This window comes from Eptatretus burgeri, chromosome 8, assembly GCF_056783735.1.
Source record: "Eptatretus burgeri isolate ZD-2024b chromosome 8, Ebu_testis_v1, whole genome shotgun sequence".
In the NCBI taxonomy this organism is placed as follows: Eukaryota; Metazoa; Chordata; class Myxini; order Myxiniformes; family Myxinidae; genus Eptatretus; species Eptatretus burgeri.
Window position 1 is genome coordinate 57,828,481 of NC_140968.1, and position 17,961 is coordinate 57,846,441.

A 17,961-nucleotide genomic window follows, 5' to 3' on the forward strand; every position below is an offset into this window, starting at 1 on the left:
ATCCCAAGGAGCAAAATGAGCAGGGAGCAGCATGGGAGCCAAGCAAGCCAGCAAGGCTGAGTGTTATGGACCCATATGAGGTAACATTGGGCAGTGTCAGTGATGGATTGACTGGGGATAAAAAGAAAATGGAATGTGGAACTTTCATTTTAGTAAGTGTGAGAAAAGTGTGTGAAATTGTAAAATTGGCGAAATTGAAATTGTTTGAATTGATTTTAATCTCATCATGATCAGATTGGGGTGCACCTTTCTCCTCCTTTTTTTGCGACAGCAGATTTGACATGATTTAGGACTGTGAAAAATGAGCTGATGTGTGGGAGTGGATGAATTTGAACGTATTGCAATTTTATGTGTGCAAGGTGTGGGGAGTGAGTGGTGTGGAGTTGTGTTGACAGCAATGCCCCCAATTTTCCCGTGGCTTAGCATTATTTTTCAAGATTACTGTTAAAAGTCGGATAAAAGTGCCAAATTTGGCATGATGCTCGTTGTAAAACCCTCTGGGGTTACTGATTACTTTCAGCCGAGGAGTGTGCTTGACATTTTTTCGAGTTTTGACGTAAAATTCAAAAATCGAACATGGCTGATAAACATGATAAATATGAATTTTTTCAAGTTCTTTGAGTCAAAAGAAGGCCAAATTTGTGATGTGGAACTGAGTATAGACCCAACTCTTGTATTATTAGAATCACGAGCTACTCGCTGATATAAAATAGGTCAATTTGTGATTATTCTTCCTCTTTACCTCTCCTGTTTATGCGTGTACTATGGAGAGGAAATAAACTACCTCCGGCTTATATCTGTGTCTCGCCACGAGTTCAAAATATAACATGGCGTAGTCGGCTTCATTCTTTCATGAACAACCATGGCACAGCACAGACCAGGATGCCAAAAACAAAACTGGTGAGCAACCTACAACGGCCGGGACGTCGAACCCCGAAGTAGGCTGGCGGTTCCTCGGATGTGTCGTCGATAATGGCGGCATTCACCAACATGGTGGCAGCACAACAGCACCGTCATAATGAAGAGATACGTCTGTTGCATGCGGCGTTGCTTTCACGTCCTCATCCATCTCGGCCATCGTGTAAGAGCTCAATACCTCATCCACCTGTGCTCAATGAAAACATTTCATGATGAGAGTTCGACTCCTGCAGGGATCAATGGAGTGACTACACACCCGTCGCTCGCCTGATGGACATGGCAGTGGAAGAACAACTCGCCACCGTCAGAAACTGAGCATCAAATGAAATCCATGCTGAAGAATGCTGCGTAATTGACTGGTGATATCTTCACCGCCCTCGTCGCCGTAAATCATTGATGAAGTGATTGCCACCATCCATGCATACTTGCGGGCACAGCATCATCGGATTCACGATCTTTTGGGGTTTTATGAGCGTAAGCAGGAGGACGGTGAGACGTTTGACTCACTCATTTGTGCACTCAAGGACCTCAGCCTTAAAACAGCAATTGTTTCATGCCAACAAGAGGAGGCAGGTAACAAGGCTGATCCGCTGATCCTGAATCAACAAGCCATCCATATATCGACCTACATGTGACAGCCATCATTGTGACAGGTGTGATGGCAATTCACACTCTGACTGGCCGAAGTTCCCTGCAAAAGGCAAGAAGTCTCAGAAGTGCAGTATTTTTGTACATTTTGGAAAAGTGCCAGAAATCCAGAGCCACAGGGACAACGTCCAAATCAGCCATTTGTCATGTGGTAAGTGTCTCAATTTAATGTCTGAAGCAACAATGTAAGATGTACCAGGTACCTCTCAGGTTAACCTGGACAGCACACCACGAAATCAGATCGAAGTCTTCGATTTTGATGACGATTCCTGGGACAAGTGACTTTTCTGCCTGATACTGGAGCGGAAGTCACGGTTATTGGTCCTGCACATCTGAAGCTGCTGGATATCGACATAGATAATCTGGATGATGTAGGCTACCTGGTGATGTGAGAGTTACTGGTGCAGACGATGCCTCGATGTAGTGCCTGGGAACAATCCACACAATCTTTTACAGACGTAATGAGTCTACGTCAGAGACAATGTAGGTGTGCAGATGGTATATTTACCTTATCAGTCCCGACAGGACCTACATTAGTGTCTTTGCGAGAAGCAGAGAACTAGGCCAACCACGCATTTGGTGCGGGTACTGGACGTCAATCCAGATACTGAGCCATCGCCAGAACTATGGAACCAGGTCATGGCAGACTTTGAGGCTGAATTCAGCAATGCATTTGATGCCACTGTCCTACAACTGATGAATAGCACACCGCTAATCATTCATCTCTGAAACGATGCGGTGCCATTCCAGCTACGAAGAGCATGGCCAATCCAACTCGCCTGGACAGACCAGGTCAAATCCAAGTTGGACAGAATGTACAAAAAAGGCATCACTGCACCAATGGGCAGTGAGCCATCAGAGTGGTGCCATCCCCTCATCGTCACACCCAGGGTTAACGGGAAGATTCAGATGCGTGTCAATTTCCGTCATCTTAACCGTCATGAAGAGTGACACATACACCCTATGACAACACCAGCAGAAGCAATATCGCATCTCCATTTCCAGATTCTTCAGAACAGCTGACACAACCCACGGTTACTGGCAAACACCACTCGAGGAAAAGAGCCAGCTCACCACAGTCTTCATCACACCATGGGGTAGATACAAATACCTACGGGCCCCTGTGGGATTAAATGCTAGTGGTGACGAATATTGCTACCATGGCGACATCACCCTGGACAGTCTACACAACACTGTAAAAGTGGTTGATGACATCCTGATGTTTGAAAATTCGTTCCCCGAACATATATAGCAGGTATGACAGTTCTTGATGCACTGCTGCATGCACGGGATCACATTGAATCCTGAGAAATTCCAAATTGCTCACACCCAAGTGAAGTTCTGCAGATATGTTGTTGAGACGGAATGGCATTGTTTCAGATCCTAATTAGCTGAATGTGATCGCAGATTTCCCGACTCCAACCAACATCACAGAACTTCGTGCGTTTCTCAGCATGGTTCACTAGCTGGACAATTTTTCGGCAACCCCCCCCCCCCACACACACACACACACACACAGACACACACACAGACACACACACACACACACGTACACACACACACACGTCTGTGAATTGTAGTTCGGATTAAAGCAGAATAATCATGTTTTCCTGACGAATTTACACCCGAAACCCAAGAGAAACCTTGTCACAACATGAAAATCTATCAAAAACTTTGACGAGACATTATTTTGTGAAAGCGACATTTTTGCTATTATTGGCCAATAAATGCAGTCGGCTGTTCAAGTGTACAAAAAGTGGTGGACTACCACCTAAAGCAAGAGAGTTGGAAACTGTAAAGGCGCTGTCCACACCTTGACGATTTAGCCAGCAATGGAAACGTATAAAAATGTATGTAAAACGGTGGCGTACGCTGAAATTTTGATGTTTTTTTATTTAAGTTTTGGTCGTATTCATAACGTATTGGTCGTATACATAACATATTAGTAACAGGCAAAGAACGTTTCGTTGTTTTATAGATAACTTATACCAACGAATGATTAGTGTGTTGTCGGCGTTCACAACCTATACCAACGATAGTTTAACTTAGGCATAGCGCGCTGCACGTATCGCCGACGAACTCGTGGTGTAGCCTGTTAAAAACCTGCCGCACACTGATTCAAATCATAACCGCCTGAGAATTGGAAGTGTCAACCACGCAGTCACACCTTGACGTTTTAGCTCGCGTATGCCGACCTATGAAAAATGTGTCTAAAACGCTGGCACAAGTCGAATACGGTATGGGTAAGTTGGGTATACGTTAAGAGCACGCTGAAAAACGATGAAGTATGCTGTCATATTTCGTGGTACGTCTCGTACGTCGTGAAATTTCAAGCATGCTGAAAATTTTACGATGTACTCGCCGTATGGCTCACACGTTCCGCTACGCTGGGAATAAGTTGTTGGCACGATATGCGATCGTTGACACACGTCGACACAAGTTCCTTGTAAGTTACTCATAAGTCGAAACACGTCGAGGTAATGTTTAGCATACCCGAAACTTATTTTCTCCGTCAAGGCACATTTTCTTTTTCTCTCCTTGGCTCCGTGAAGGGACGTGACGAAATATCTGAAGTTGTTGTTGTTGTTGTTGTTGTTGTTGTTGTTGTTGTTGTTGTTGTTGTTGTTGTTGTTGTTGTTGTTGTTGTTGTTGTTGTTGTTGTTGTTGTTGTTGTTGTTTTTTTATGTTTTTTTTTTTTTTAGTCTATCACGAATTTTAAAATATATTCGGACATTTGCTTTTAAGTTTCGACGTCGACGTGACAATATCCTCAAACAGAAAATATTCACAGAGGAGGAACTAAGAATAAGACATGAGCAAACTGAAGAGGCAATCGGACGTGACGTAACGGCCGTGACGAAATATCGGAAGTTATTGTTTTTTTTTAAACGCTGCCAATACGCCATTATACGGTAACTGTAAATTAGAAACACGTTCAGTAGGTTCTGTGGTCGTCTGGAAAACATCAATCAAATACGTCTACATACATCAATATGCATTCGAGGTACGTTACACAAAGGTTCAAAGCACATTACTCATAGGTTAGAAATAAGTTTTGGGTAGGCTAAACATTACCTCTGTGGTGAATTGAAGGTCGTGACGTGTGATCACATGTTGCCCGGCTCGAGCACAGAAGAGATAAAGCTGAGGTTCGGCATGGTCGGGGGGATTGTCCCAGGGGCATTGTCGTTTTATCTCGGCGGTTCACTTGGTGCTCGTTGAATGGTGAGAATTGAGAGTATATCGGACTCCGTGCTTATACTGATTTATTTTGCGGTGATTAGTTGCGCGTGTGCACCTTACTGCTTATGTACTCCATGCTGCGTCTGTATTTCCTGGTGTGCCCGTAGAAGCGGCTCCAATCAAATGGAATAAAGCCTACACTCTGAAGGTTCTTCTCTCGTCTTCATTTCAATTTATTCCATTTGGGAAAAGTTCCTGCAAGCTCTGAAACAGCTGGGAAAAGACGGCAGCTTCCGGGCCGTAAACGCCTAGGAACACCGAAATGAAGCGACCCGGGAGGCATTTATCCAAGGACTTAGATCAGCCCACATACGGCAACGCTTACTAGAGAAAGCGCAACCCACTCTTGACAAGGTAGTCGATCAGGCTCGAGCGATGGATACGGCTCAGCAGCAATCTGAGTCATTTGGGACACCGATGCTGCTAATGAACGCTGCTACGGTGGAAACTCAAGGAACCCCACTGACACAGACACAGCCAGACACAGGGGATGGAGAAACACCCAAGGAGCCGGATACCCAGACCACGTCAAACTCCTCAGCAACTGCTCCGGTTGGTAAATGCTTCTTTTGTGGGTACAAAAGACACCCCGCCACAAATTCCCCGCCAGACAAGAATTGTGACAAGAAAGGGCATTATGCCAGGGTATGTAAATCTACTCTAAGGAGAAATAAACCCACTTCTGCGGCTCTCTACTCGCAAAAGAAACTAACTGCAGCCTCCCCGGGGAATCTATCCAAGGCTATCATCAACGTACGAATTAACGGGCATATGGCTGAGGCACTGATTGATACCGGTAGCTCTGAAAGTTTCGACAACAGCTCGCTTGTGAAGGGCAGGAAATGGAAGATCCACCCGACAGACAATACGGTATGCATGGCCGCCACATCACTACAGTCCCGCGTACGAGGGTACTGCAATGTTGAATTGGACGTAAAAGGGTACACGCATCGGGATGTAAGGGTACTGGTGCTTCGTGATTTATGCGCAGACGTAATTCTGGGTCATAATGTCCTCAAGCAGCACACGAGCGTCGAAATACCCTTTGGAGGAAGCAAACCTCGTCTAATTTTAAATGCTTTGACCACCGCAGAGGTAACGTCCCCCCAGCTGTTTGCTAACTTGTCGCCGGTCTGCAAACCGATAGCGATCAAATCGCGGCGATATACCACTGCTGATATGAATTTCATCACTTCAGAAACCAAGCGATTACTGGAAGAAGGAATTATAGAACCGAGCGATTCGCCATGGCGCGCACAGGTGTTGGTGACCAGCAGCCAGAACCATAAGAAACGAATGGTTGTCGATTATTCCCAAACGGTCAATCGCTTCACCCAACTCGACGCCTACGCTTTGCCGCGCATAGACGAGATGGTTGAACGCATGGCCAATTATAAGATATTCAGCACCATCGATTTGCGAAGCGCCTATCACCAAATTCCCATCCGAGAGGAAGACAAACCTTACACCGCATTCCAGGCAGGTAGGCGCCTCTTCCAATTCAGGAGGATTCCATTCGGTGTCACGAATGGAGTAGCTTGCTTCCAACGGGTTATGGACGACATCATCTCAGATGAAAACCTCAAAGACACTTTTGTTTACGTGGACAATGTCACAGTGTGCGGTAGGGATCAGGGGGAACATGACATGAATCTGGACAGATTCTTGAGCATTGCTAGAAAATATAATCTGACTCTCAACTACGAGAAATGCGTATTCTCGGCAAGGTCAATTGACCTTCTCAGCTACACGAGAGCCGACGGCACGATTAAGCCTGATCCTGAACGATTGCGTCCACTTCGTGAGCTACCCCCACCTCAGGACCTGCAGACAATGCGCCGGGTGATCGGCATGTTCGCTTACTATGCAAGATGGATTTCGCAATACTCCGAGAAAATACATCCCCTAGTGCATTGCAAAAACTTTCCACCAGATGCCGCTGTTGTAACAGCTTTCCACAACCTCAAAGACGATATCAGTAATTCCGTGGTATTATCGATCGATAGCTCGGTGCCCTTCGTGGTGGAGACAGATGCTTCAGATCACGCGATAGCTGCTACGCTTAATCAGTCTGGGCGGCCGGTCGCGTTCTTCTCGAGAACTCTTTCTGGAAGCGAGCAGAGACACTCGGCAATAGAGAAGGAAGCGTACGCCATCGTCGAAGCGCTGCGTAAATGGAGACATTATTTACTGGGAAACCACTTCACGCTCGTTACGGACCAACGATCCGTGGCATTCATGTTTGATGGGAAAAATAACGGGAAAATTAAGAATGAAAAAATTATGAGATGGCGGATAGACCTAGCTTGCTATAGTTACGACATAGTCTACCGGCCCGGGAGGGAAAACCCTGCTGCAGACACCTTCTCTCGGGTCTACTGCTCGGCGACAATCAGTCGGGCTTTGCAAGACCTCCATGTGTCTCTGTGCCACCCTGGGGTAACCAGAATGGCACATTTCGTGCGCAGACAGAACCTTCCCTATTCTATTGAAGATATTAAACAGATGAATGCTTCATGCCCTGTTTGTGCTGAACTAAAACCCAGATTCTATGGCGCGGCTTCTGGCAGATTGATCAAGGCCACTTCTCCCTTCGAGAGACTAAACATTGACTTCAAAGGGCCCCTGCCGACCGAGACAGACAACAGATACATATTCACTGTTGTTGATGAGTATTCAAGGTTCCCTTTCGCGTTTCCGTGCTCGGATATGACCTCGGGCACTGTCGTGAGATGTCTCTCTGACCTCTTCGCTATGTTTGGGAAACCTTCGTACATACATTCAGACAGAGGGCCGTGTTTCATGTCGGCCGGGCTAAAACAATTCCTATTAGAGCACGGCATAGCAACTAGTTGAACGACGGGTTACAACCCACTGGGTAATGGGCAGGTGGAACGATATAATGGAGTTATTTGGAAAGCCGTAACTCTGGCGCTGAAATCAAGAGGACTGGGCCCTGAGCAGTGGGAGGTTACCCTTCTCGACGCTCTGAATTCCATACGCTCTTTGCTCTGCACGTCCACCAATGCAACTCCTCACGAACGAATGTTTACTCACCAACGACGTTATGTTGACAGCCAAACGGTGCCCAACTGGCTAACCCATCCCGGAACAGTGTTCATGAAACGCCCGGTACGACAAAGCAAGTATGAACCCATGGTGGAAGAGGTCGAACTCATCGATACTAATCCAGAGTATGCTCATGTCAGGTTCCCGGATGGCAGGGAGACCACTGTGTCGGTTCGCCATTTGGCTCCCTCAGGTACTCCTCCCGCAGGTACACCACCATCTGGCACACCTCCCTCTGACATCCCCTCCCCAGGTGTTCCCCCCCCCAGGGACTCCACCCGAGAAGGGTGACGACGGAGCTGCCGCGTTCCACCCGAGAGCGATCGGGGAGTCATCTCCGGCACGAGTCGAGGCTCACCAAGAGGATCGGAAGCCTTCCTCAAGTGAAACCGCCATCTACTCCCGGAGAGGTCGACGAATAATAGCCCCTCGCCGACTCAATCTGTAAAGGGGATTATCGGCATCCTCGATGCTCATGCTCCTATATGATCGTTACATAATATATCGATGCTCTTGACCATGCTCCTACAACTCAAAATAATCCTCACTGCTTGGCATGTATGCTTCTGTAGTTTAGATAGTTCGCGTTGCTTGAAATGTATACTCCGATAGTGCTGAAGTAATCATGGTGCGTTAGCTGGGCCTCTAGTTACATTTTAAAGATGGGGAGAATGTGGTGAATTGAAGGTCGTGACGTGTGATCACATGTTGCCCGGCTCGAGCACAGAAGAGATAAAGCTGAGGTTCGGCACGGTCGGGGGGATTGTCCCAGGGGCATTGTCGTTTTATGTCGGCGGTTCACTTGGTGCTCATTGAATGGTGAGAATTGAGAGTATATCGGACTCCGTGCTTATACTGATTTATTTTGCGGTGATTAGTTGCGCGTGTATACCTTACTGCTTATGTACTCCATGCTGCGTCTGTATTTCCTGGTGTGCCCATAGAAGCGGCTCCAATCAAATGGAATAAAGCCTACACTCTGAAGGTTCTTCTCTCGTCTTCATTTCAACCTCGACGTGTTTTGACTTACAAGTAACGTGCCTCGACGTGTGTCAACGATCGCATAATGTGCCTCGACATGTGTGCAACGATCGTGTAACGTGGCAACAACACGTTACTCATAGGTTTTAAATAAGTTTCGGGTACGCTAATCATTACGTCGACGTGTTTCAACTTATGAGTAACTTACAAGTAACGTGTGTCAACTTGTGTTAACGATCGCATAACGTGCCTACAACTTATGGCCAGCGTAGCAGAACGTGTGAGTCATACGCCGGCATATGTCGTAAAATTTCAATCATGCTAAAATTTGAGGACAACCGCAAAGTACAACGATGAAAGCCAGCGTAATACAACGTATGGCAATGTTTTTCAGCATGCTTTTAACGTATACAAACTTACCCATAACGTATTTGACGTGTGCCGGCGTTTTATCCCAATTTTGCATATGTCAGGCATACATTGGTTAAATCGTCAAGGTGTGACAGGGCCTTAATCAACACGGCATCCATATTTAGTGGTACTTCAACACGAAAAGCACGTTTGATTGAAGTGAGCATGCTTCTGGGTTATTTTTTTTGGCACCAGTCGAATGTTGTCATGCTAACGTGATGTCACACTTGGGTGTTCTATACCCCACAACCTGTTGAACTCTATTTACGCATGCGCAGAGTGAGAAACCTTCCCAAAAAAAACTCGTCTGCTGAAAAGTTTCTGTCATGTGGATTGCAAGGCCTCGTTGATTGTACAGTATGACAAAATGCGTAATTTACGAAGGAAAAGGGCCCAGAATGGACTACTGATGTTTTGTTTTTTTGCATACCTTGTCGAGGCTCGTATGAGAGCGAACACACAATGCACATCAAGGGGGGGTGGGGAATGAGACAGGAGGGGAGGGAGTGGGAAGGACAAAACAGTGGGGAACAGAGACATTTGGAGATCTGTGGAAGGGAGAGGGATGGGACAGGGAACATGTGGAATAGAAGATGGACATTACAGGGACTTTCAGGAAGGAAAGCAGGGAATTTGAAGGAGGAGGGCTTGGGTGGATTATCGGGGGTAGAAAAGATCGAGGATTTGGATGGGGGATGATAAGAGGTGGTGGTGAACAGCTGTTTTGAAGGCCTGGAGGGAAGAATGGGAATGAATAGAGTGAGGGAGTTTATTCCAGTAGTGGGAAAAAAGAGGAATGAAAGAGTGAAGGTGAGCATTGATTCGTGATTTTGGTAGTTTTACCAGAAGGGGGTTGTTGGTGGACCTTCAGCGCCCTGCGGAAATGTGGTGGGGACAAATCGCAGAGAGAGCAGGGGGGCAATGCTGGAGAGGAGACGGTAGAAGACAGAAAGACCACCGACCAACCTGCAGTGATTGAGTGAGAGGCCCAACGACTCAGTCTCATTGCGGGAGATGACAATGATCCAAAATGCCTTGGTTTCTACAGCGTGAAGCCGAGAAAGGTGGGAGGCAGGAGCACCAGCCTAGAGGGGAGAGCAGTACTCCATCAGGCTGCAGACAACAGCTTTGTAAGTGGTTAGGGGCTCAGGAGGGCCGAGGAATGACTTTGCATGATGGAGGATTCCCAGTCGGCGACTGGCTTTGGAGGCGAGGTTTGAAATGTGGCTTTCCCAGGAAAGGTCATGGCAGATAGTGAGACCCAGAAGCTTGAAAGAAAAGACTTCTTCCAGGGGATTGTTGAGAAAGTGGATGGGGGGGTGTTCTAAATGGTTCTTTCGAAGAGACATAGTGAGAGCGTGAGATTTGTCTGGATTGAAAGACATGTTCCACATGTTGGACCAGTTTGTGATTTTATCCAGATCAGCAGTGAGCGAAGAAGCTGCTGCTTGCCGGTCTGAGGGATGACAGATGGTACGGCAGAGGGTGGAGTCATCAGAAAATAGATATGGAGGATTTTTCCAGAGAGTCGGAGAGATCATTGATGAAAACCAGAAAAAGAACAGGGCCCAGAACGCTACCTTGAGGAACTCCAGCCTGGACAGGAAATGGGGATGAAAGAACTCCATTTTGGGCCACACGGTGACTGTGACAGGAGAGGAAGTCTGCGAGCCATGAGTGGAGATGGCCTTGGATACCATAGGAAGAGAGTTTGGTGAGTAGGGCAGGGTGCCAGACTGTGTCAAAAGCACGTGATATATCCAGGGATACGGCTCAGATTTCCTGTCTGGCATTGAGGGCATCCATCCATTGTTGGGAGACAGAAGCAGCATATCCAGGGTAGAGTGACCTGGTCTGAAACCAAATTGATGATTGGAAATCAAGCTATTGGAGAAGAGGAAGGATTTCATGTCTGAAGCGATGATGGATTCCATAACCTTGCTGATGATTGGGAGAAGGCTGATTGGTCTGTAGTTACAGGGATCTGTTTTTGCACCTTTTTGTGCATTGGAGTAATGTTTGCTGATTTATAAGCAGATGCCAGATGGCCTTGAGCAAATGAGAGTGTGACGAGAACAGAGAGAGGGTGAGCAAGCGCAGAAGAGCAGGCTTTGAGGACACGTGGGCTGATGCCTTCTGAACCGGTTGCAGAATCTGAGTCGAGGTTTGACAGCAAGCTCTCTTCCTTGTCAGGAGAAAATGACACAGAGTCCACGGACAGTTGGGTGCAAATGGGTGAGGTGGGTAGAGAAAGTGATGGGTTTTGGACACAAGATTTAGCTGCATACACCGAGTTTAGGCATTCAGCCTTTTCACGTGCGGTATCAGCAGTGCTGCCATTTGAAGTAAGGGAGGGGATGGAGGTGGAACATACACCAGAAACAGATTTGATTAGATGCCACCAGGATTTTGAGGAGGGAGAGAGCTTTGAGAGTTCAGACTTCAGATGAGAAAGATGTTGTTTTCTGGCTCTCCTGTGGGTAGATACACACTTGTTCGGAGCTTTATGGAGGGAACTGTGATTGCCCTCAGTTAGGTTTGCTTTCCATGAGGCAAAGGCAAGTTGTTTCAGGACAACTGCCTCACCACAAGCTTCAGTGAACCAAGGGCGGGAGGAAGGGTAGGACAACTGAAGACGAGAGGGGATAAATCTGTGCATGAGGGAGGGCAAGTTTCTTTAAAAGAATTCCCAGGATAAGTTGATGTTGGAGAAAGTAGCGATAGGAGACCAGTCTATAAGATTGAGGGCTGCTTGGAGACCCTGCCAGTCGGCTTGAGTGAAATTCCAGACTCGACGGTGCTGAGGTGGTTCTCTGACAATAGCCAGAGATGTCCACTTTGACAAGGACGTGGTCAGAAGAACCGATTGGAGCGAGGAAGAGCAGCAGATATTGTCAGGGAAATTTGTCAAAATCGGATCCAGAAGAGATGGAGTACCATTGGTTGAGATCCGGGCCGGGAAGTTGACCGATTGCGTCAGTCCCAATGAGTCGCAGAAGCTTTTGCTGAGGTGCCATGCCAGGTGAGAGAGGTACCCACACCTAGCCAACTGGCATGATGACAATTGAAGTCGGAATGATGACAATTCTGGAACTGGGATGTCAAAGTTTTTTCAGATGTGCCAGTGGATTACTTACAAACTCTGTTGTGCCGTTGTGTGTACAGCTGTTTTGACAGGAGTTTTTCTGGTGAGTGTGTGTGTTTTCGGTTTTTAAGCACAACATATCATTCTCTTTACTCACCCCACCCCCACCTCTAATCTTTCTCTCTCTTTATATATTTTTTTCATACTCCTCTCTCTCTCTCTCTCTCTCTCTCTCTCTCTCTCTCTCTCTCTCTCTCTCTCTCTCTCTCTCTCTCTCTCTCTCTCTCTCTCTCTCTCTCTCTCTCTCTCTCTCTCCCCTCCTCCCGGCTTCCCTTGCCTCCTCTCCCTCTCCCCTCTCTCCTATCCCTCCTTCTCCCTCTCTCTCCCCCTCAACCTCTCTCCCTCACCCCTCCCCCCTCTATCTCTTTCCCTTCCTCCCTTCCTTCCCCATCCTCTCTCTACCTATCCCCTTCCTCCTCTCCTCCTCACCTCCTCTCTCTCCCTCCCCAACGCCTTCCCTCCTCTCTCTCTTCTTCTCCCTCTCTCTCTCTCCCCTCCCCCTCTCTCCCTCCCTCCCCTCCCCTCTCCCCCCTTCCTCTCTCTTCCTCTCCCTCCCTCCCCTCCTCTCTCTACCTCTCTCTTCCTCTCCCTCCCTCCATTACCCTCTCCTCCTATCCTCCTCACCTCTTCTCTCTTCTCCCCTCCTGTCTCTTCCTCCCCTCCCTCCCTCTCCCCTCCCTCTCTCCTCCCTCTCCCCTCTCTCCCTATCTCTTTCTCCCTCCCCTCCCCCTCTCTCCTCTCCCTCCTCTCTCTCCCTCCCTCCCTCCTCTCTCTCCCTCCCTCCCTCTCCTCCCTCCTCTCTCTCCCCTTCCTCCCCTCCCTCCTCTCTCTCTCCCTCACCTCCCTCCTCTCTCTCCCTCACCTCCCTCCTCTCTCTCCCTCCCCTCCCTCCTCTCTCTCCCTCCCCTCCTCTCTTTTCCTCCCCTCTATCCTCTCTCAACAACCCCCACAATTCCCCCCCCCCAGTCATCAAAGTGACGGGTTGCATTTGCTAGTTAAAAAATAAAAAGTTCTATCAAAAACAAAAAGAACAAAACCTTCAGCGACTTTCGGCTCACCCTGTATCTATCAGCACGCACATACAACGGTACAGATACATTTTCCATGCTGAACTCCATGCAGTACATGCTTACTCCAGCTAATGAAATTCAGCATGGCGTGCACAAGCAGAGATCGGTCTCTGTTATTAAATACTTCCCACTAGCACAGATTGATTTGAGATTACAACTTATTTGGGGAAAGTCAATATTTGTTTCTACAAATACATCATTAGTTGATGCATTTGGGGAACATCCCACATCCAGGTCTGTGTGGCTTGTACAGAGCAACACATTTTATGTTTAATATTCATGCAAAAAAGTGGGGGCGGATATGTTTCCACCACCCCCCACCCCTCCAATCGAAGTCCAGGTAAGGACACATTACATACCCACATCTTTTGGCAATAATCTTATTTCAGTGCCTGGTTTTTACTTGTAACTAAGCCAGATTCAATTGAAGTAGAAATGATGCAAATCCTAATGTTTACAGTCAGTGTGATAATCCTTCGGCAATAATTTTCCCCAAAATATGATTTTTGGTAGCTCTTTGATTTGCTATTTTCAGGTATTTATTGAAAGAATATATTTTGGGAACAGCCATTTTCATAACAATTAAACATTGTCTACTTGATTGTACACCAAAATGTCCCTGGTTTTAAGAATTCCTGAAATCTCCACTTGTCTAGGTTGCCAAAACCTTTTTTTTTTCATGAACCCAAAAGTAGTGCTTACACAATGTTTTTTTAATGGCTTTGATGTATTTGATTAAGAAACGTGATGAATAAGAATCTGATTAGTGTCACCCAGAGATGTTAACAAGTCACTTGAGCCAAGTCTCAAGTTTTTGAGGCCAAGTCTCAAGTTAAGACTCAAATCACCATAGTATGAATTCAACTTGGGTGAAGGCCCCCATTTACTTATAAACCTAGCGGAGTACAAGCTATCAAGGAATTAAGACACACGGCTTCATTTTTTGCCAAGTGTGTTCTGAAAAGCTGTTTAACTTAAGTTTCTATTTGTTAACCTCATACATTGGACATTTTTGGCTTTGTTCCCAGCAAAAATACATTTGTTAAATTCACTTCTCATATCTTGTATATATACTGCACCTGAACATATGTATACGAGACTAGTCAGTCACCTCAGTTTATGCTTAAATGGTTTACAGTACACGTAGAACCAAACAAAGCATTAAATGTGGAACGGGTGATGAGATTTTAACAATTTATTTGTGCCTTTATTATGTATGATAAAATGAATCGTATAATCAGAAAGGAAGGTGGGGCAGGAGCGGTATGCTGGGAAAATGAAACGTATAACTTATTAACTTCAATTGTTGTATTTTAAGATACCGTCCTTTTTATGTTTTTCTTTTTAAAAAACGTCGTGATATAATTTGCAATTATTGATGAAGTTTAAATAATCCAAGTGAAATGACATTTAAATCATCACAAAATCACTTTATCAGGTCGGGACATGCACGAGGTTACCGATGAGGTGCCAACTTTCTCTGATTCGATAAAAATGTTCATGACATGGTTTGAATGAAGTTGTGTTTTTCCCATGTTGGTAAGAATGGTGCATGCCACTTGGACATGGTATGATCTGTGCTGTCTGGAGAGTGGACACTCCCTTTAACCTTAGTGGAGAACGTTTTGCAACCCAGTCGACGTAAGCTCTGTCATGCTGCACATACACACAAGCAAAGTATTTGTCGTCATTAACCAAACCACACGCACACATGACTGAAAATCATTTTTCAGTTTTTTATCATTTATTTTAACCCCATTTTAATTCAATCATCATTCGGCGATTATTTTCCGAACATTGTCATCAAGTCATTATCAACTCGAGTTGCAAGTCCCAGTTCACCAGGTCTCAAGTAAGTCAATTTCGTCAAATCCGAGTCAGGAAGCAAGTCACAAATGGAGTCCAACTTGTCGATTTGAGTCACCAACTCTGGTGTCACCCAGGCACTGTTGGCGAAATTAAGATATCAAAGGAAGTTGCCAAGATGGCTCTAACAATATATAAAGGGGACAAATATTGACTTCTATAATAGCTCGGACACTGAGTTTGGCATCTACATCAAGGTTGTTGGTGTCAATTAATCCATTTCACCCCTAATTTATGGAGACACCCTTCTCCAGGGAATCAAATGCATTGTTCAGTTAATACATTGGGTATATAATCAGCTGAACCACAACGTCTTTTCCTCATCAGAATGCTCAGCAGTACTGTATACTTGGTCCATCGATTGTAATGGCTGTTTATGTTGGGGCAGCGACAGAAAACCATGTAAAGCTACAAAAAACATGCAAGCCAGCTGAGATGTAGAGCATCAACATATTGCTTTTGAACAGTGTTGGTTGGAAACACATCTGCAACAAATCTGAATTACAGGAAAATTGGTACAGGTATTTTAAAAAGATGCTTGTGACCTGAAGGATAACACAAATCTGAAGAATTGTGTTAAAACTTTTCATTATGCAGCATTGTCACATGCAAACATCACTTTTTATGGTTCATCTTTGAAGTAACTGAAATTGGTGGGGTCCATGTCATGTGGGCAGGGGTTGAGGGGGTCTTGATCCAGTGCTGCATTCCAAATACATATTTGCAGATGTGCAAAATTTTCACTTTTAGAATTTTTTTTTTCATTTTCACATTGACATTTTCACCAAAGGCTGCTGACATTGGGAATCGAGATTTCAATTCTGTGGCTGTAGACAGTTTTGTTTTTGCCATTTTGCTCAACCATTAGTCAGAGTGAATGCCACATATACTCTCAACTTTTCTAGCATAGCATGTGAAAACAAATGCAGTAGCCTCAGCAATGACTTCACCTACGTTTGCCACATGGTTACCAAGCTTTCCAAATTCATGACCGGTCAAGAGAGCGCTTTCACGACTGTTGCTTTGCCAAAACCCAAATATAGACTTGAGCCTCACAACCTGAGAAAGCATCAACAGTTAAAAGCTGTGGAACAATTCCTGCCTGCTTCTGTGCTGTTGCTCCAATATTGACTGCAAACAGTTTTCTGCCATTTGAACAGTACATGTTAAGTTGCTGAAGAGATAGTCGTGGAAAAGAAAGGCAAAAGTATCAATGTCATTAGATATTACTTTAATACAGGTTGTCCCCTGTTAGCTAGCAACCTCTATACCCTTTGTTACATCATTGCATCTGCCTCTTCATGACTGATGTTGAGGTCACTTATTTGTATCGATTACACCAATTCTGTGTTCAGATATTTTGTCAGTTTTCTGGAGGCCCTGCACTCGATAGAGTAGCTGCTGGAAAATAATGTTATTCACCTGGACTTTGTTCTCTGTGACAGCGAGGATGACCTGCTGTAGAGGTACTGGGGAATTTGGACTGAACTTACAGTGCCGCTTGCATGATCTGTTCCATGGAAACACCTGGCGTCATTCTTAATTACAAACAAAACCAGATTCAGTGACGTAATCCAGATCCGAGAGTGTGTCCACTCTGAGCCTGAGAGTGGTTCAAACCTGACCCCAGCCAATTAATACCAAATAATTTAAAAATAGTATGTGCTGCTTCCTTGCTTGACACTCAGCATTTAAAAAAGGATAAAGCACAGAAAACCATAGGTTGGCAAACGTTGCACAGCTTCATGCGCACAATGGCCTCCTGTGTTGAATGAAGTTCCTTGGAAGAGAACTCACATTATTAGCGCATCCCCCTGTGCAGCAGGTCACTAGGTTTTGCAATCGTTTGCATGTCTGTGTCTGTGTCTGTCCAGGCCATAACTTTTTTTTTCATATTTTAAGCTTTTGTTATCAAATTTTCAACAAACCTTTGTGATGAGAATATGGAGAAAATAATTTATAATTGGGTTAAAATGTGAAAGGGCAAAGTCATAGTGACTGTAAATAGCTATTGATAACACCCTGTGGCAGGACGAGGTGCGAGATGCTGCACTTTTAAAAATTGCTTCCATGTTTATTCAATAACCCCCCCCCCCCCATAACAGGGTTGTCAAATACGCTCGCCACTCGCCACATGTGGGAAATCTGCCAGACATTTGGCGAATTTATGTTCTTCAAAAGTTATATTTTATTATTATTATTTTTTGCAAACAGTTGCGTTGGTACATCAGCTGTCAGATGACACCAGCAGGTTGCCAATACACCCAACAGTATTGCAACCGAACTAAATTGGCCGAGGTGAAACTGCTATTTTTAATATCAGTCAAGAATAAACGACTTCCGTTGTACTGACAGCACGACCTGCAGATGTCAGTAATCTATCTGACCGTTACCCAATTTCTATATTCAAATCTATAATGAACATATTTTTACCTCCACCTGCCAAAAGTCGAAGGAAGTTATGTTATCACCCATGTATGTCTGTCTGTCCACTTGTTTGTCTGTTAGCAGGATATCTTAAAACGGTGTGGATGGATAGTTTGTCCCAAACTTGCTGGGTGGATAGCTTTTGGACCAAGGACCAATTGATGAGATTTTGGGGAAGATCCA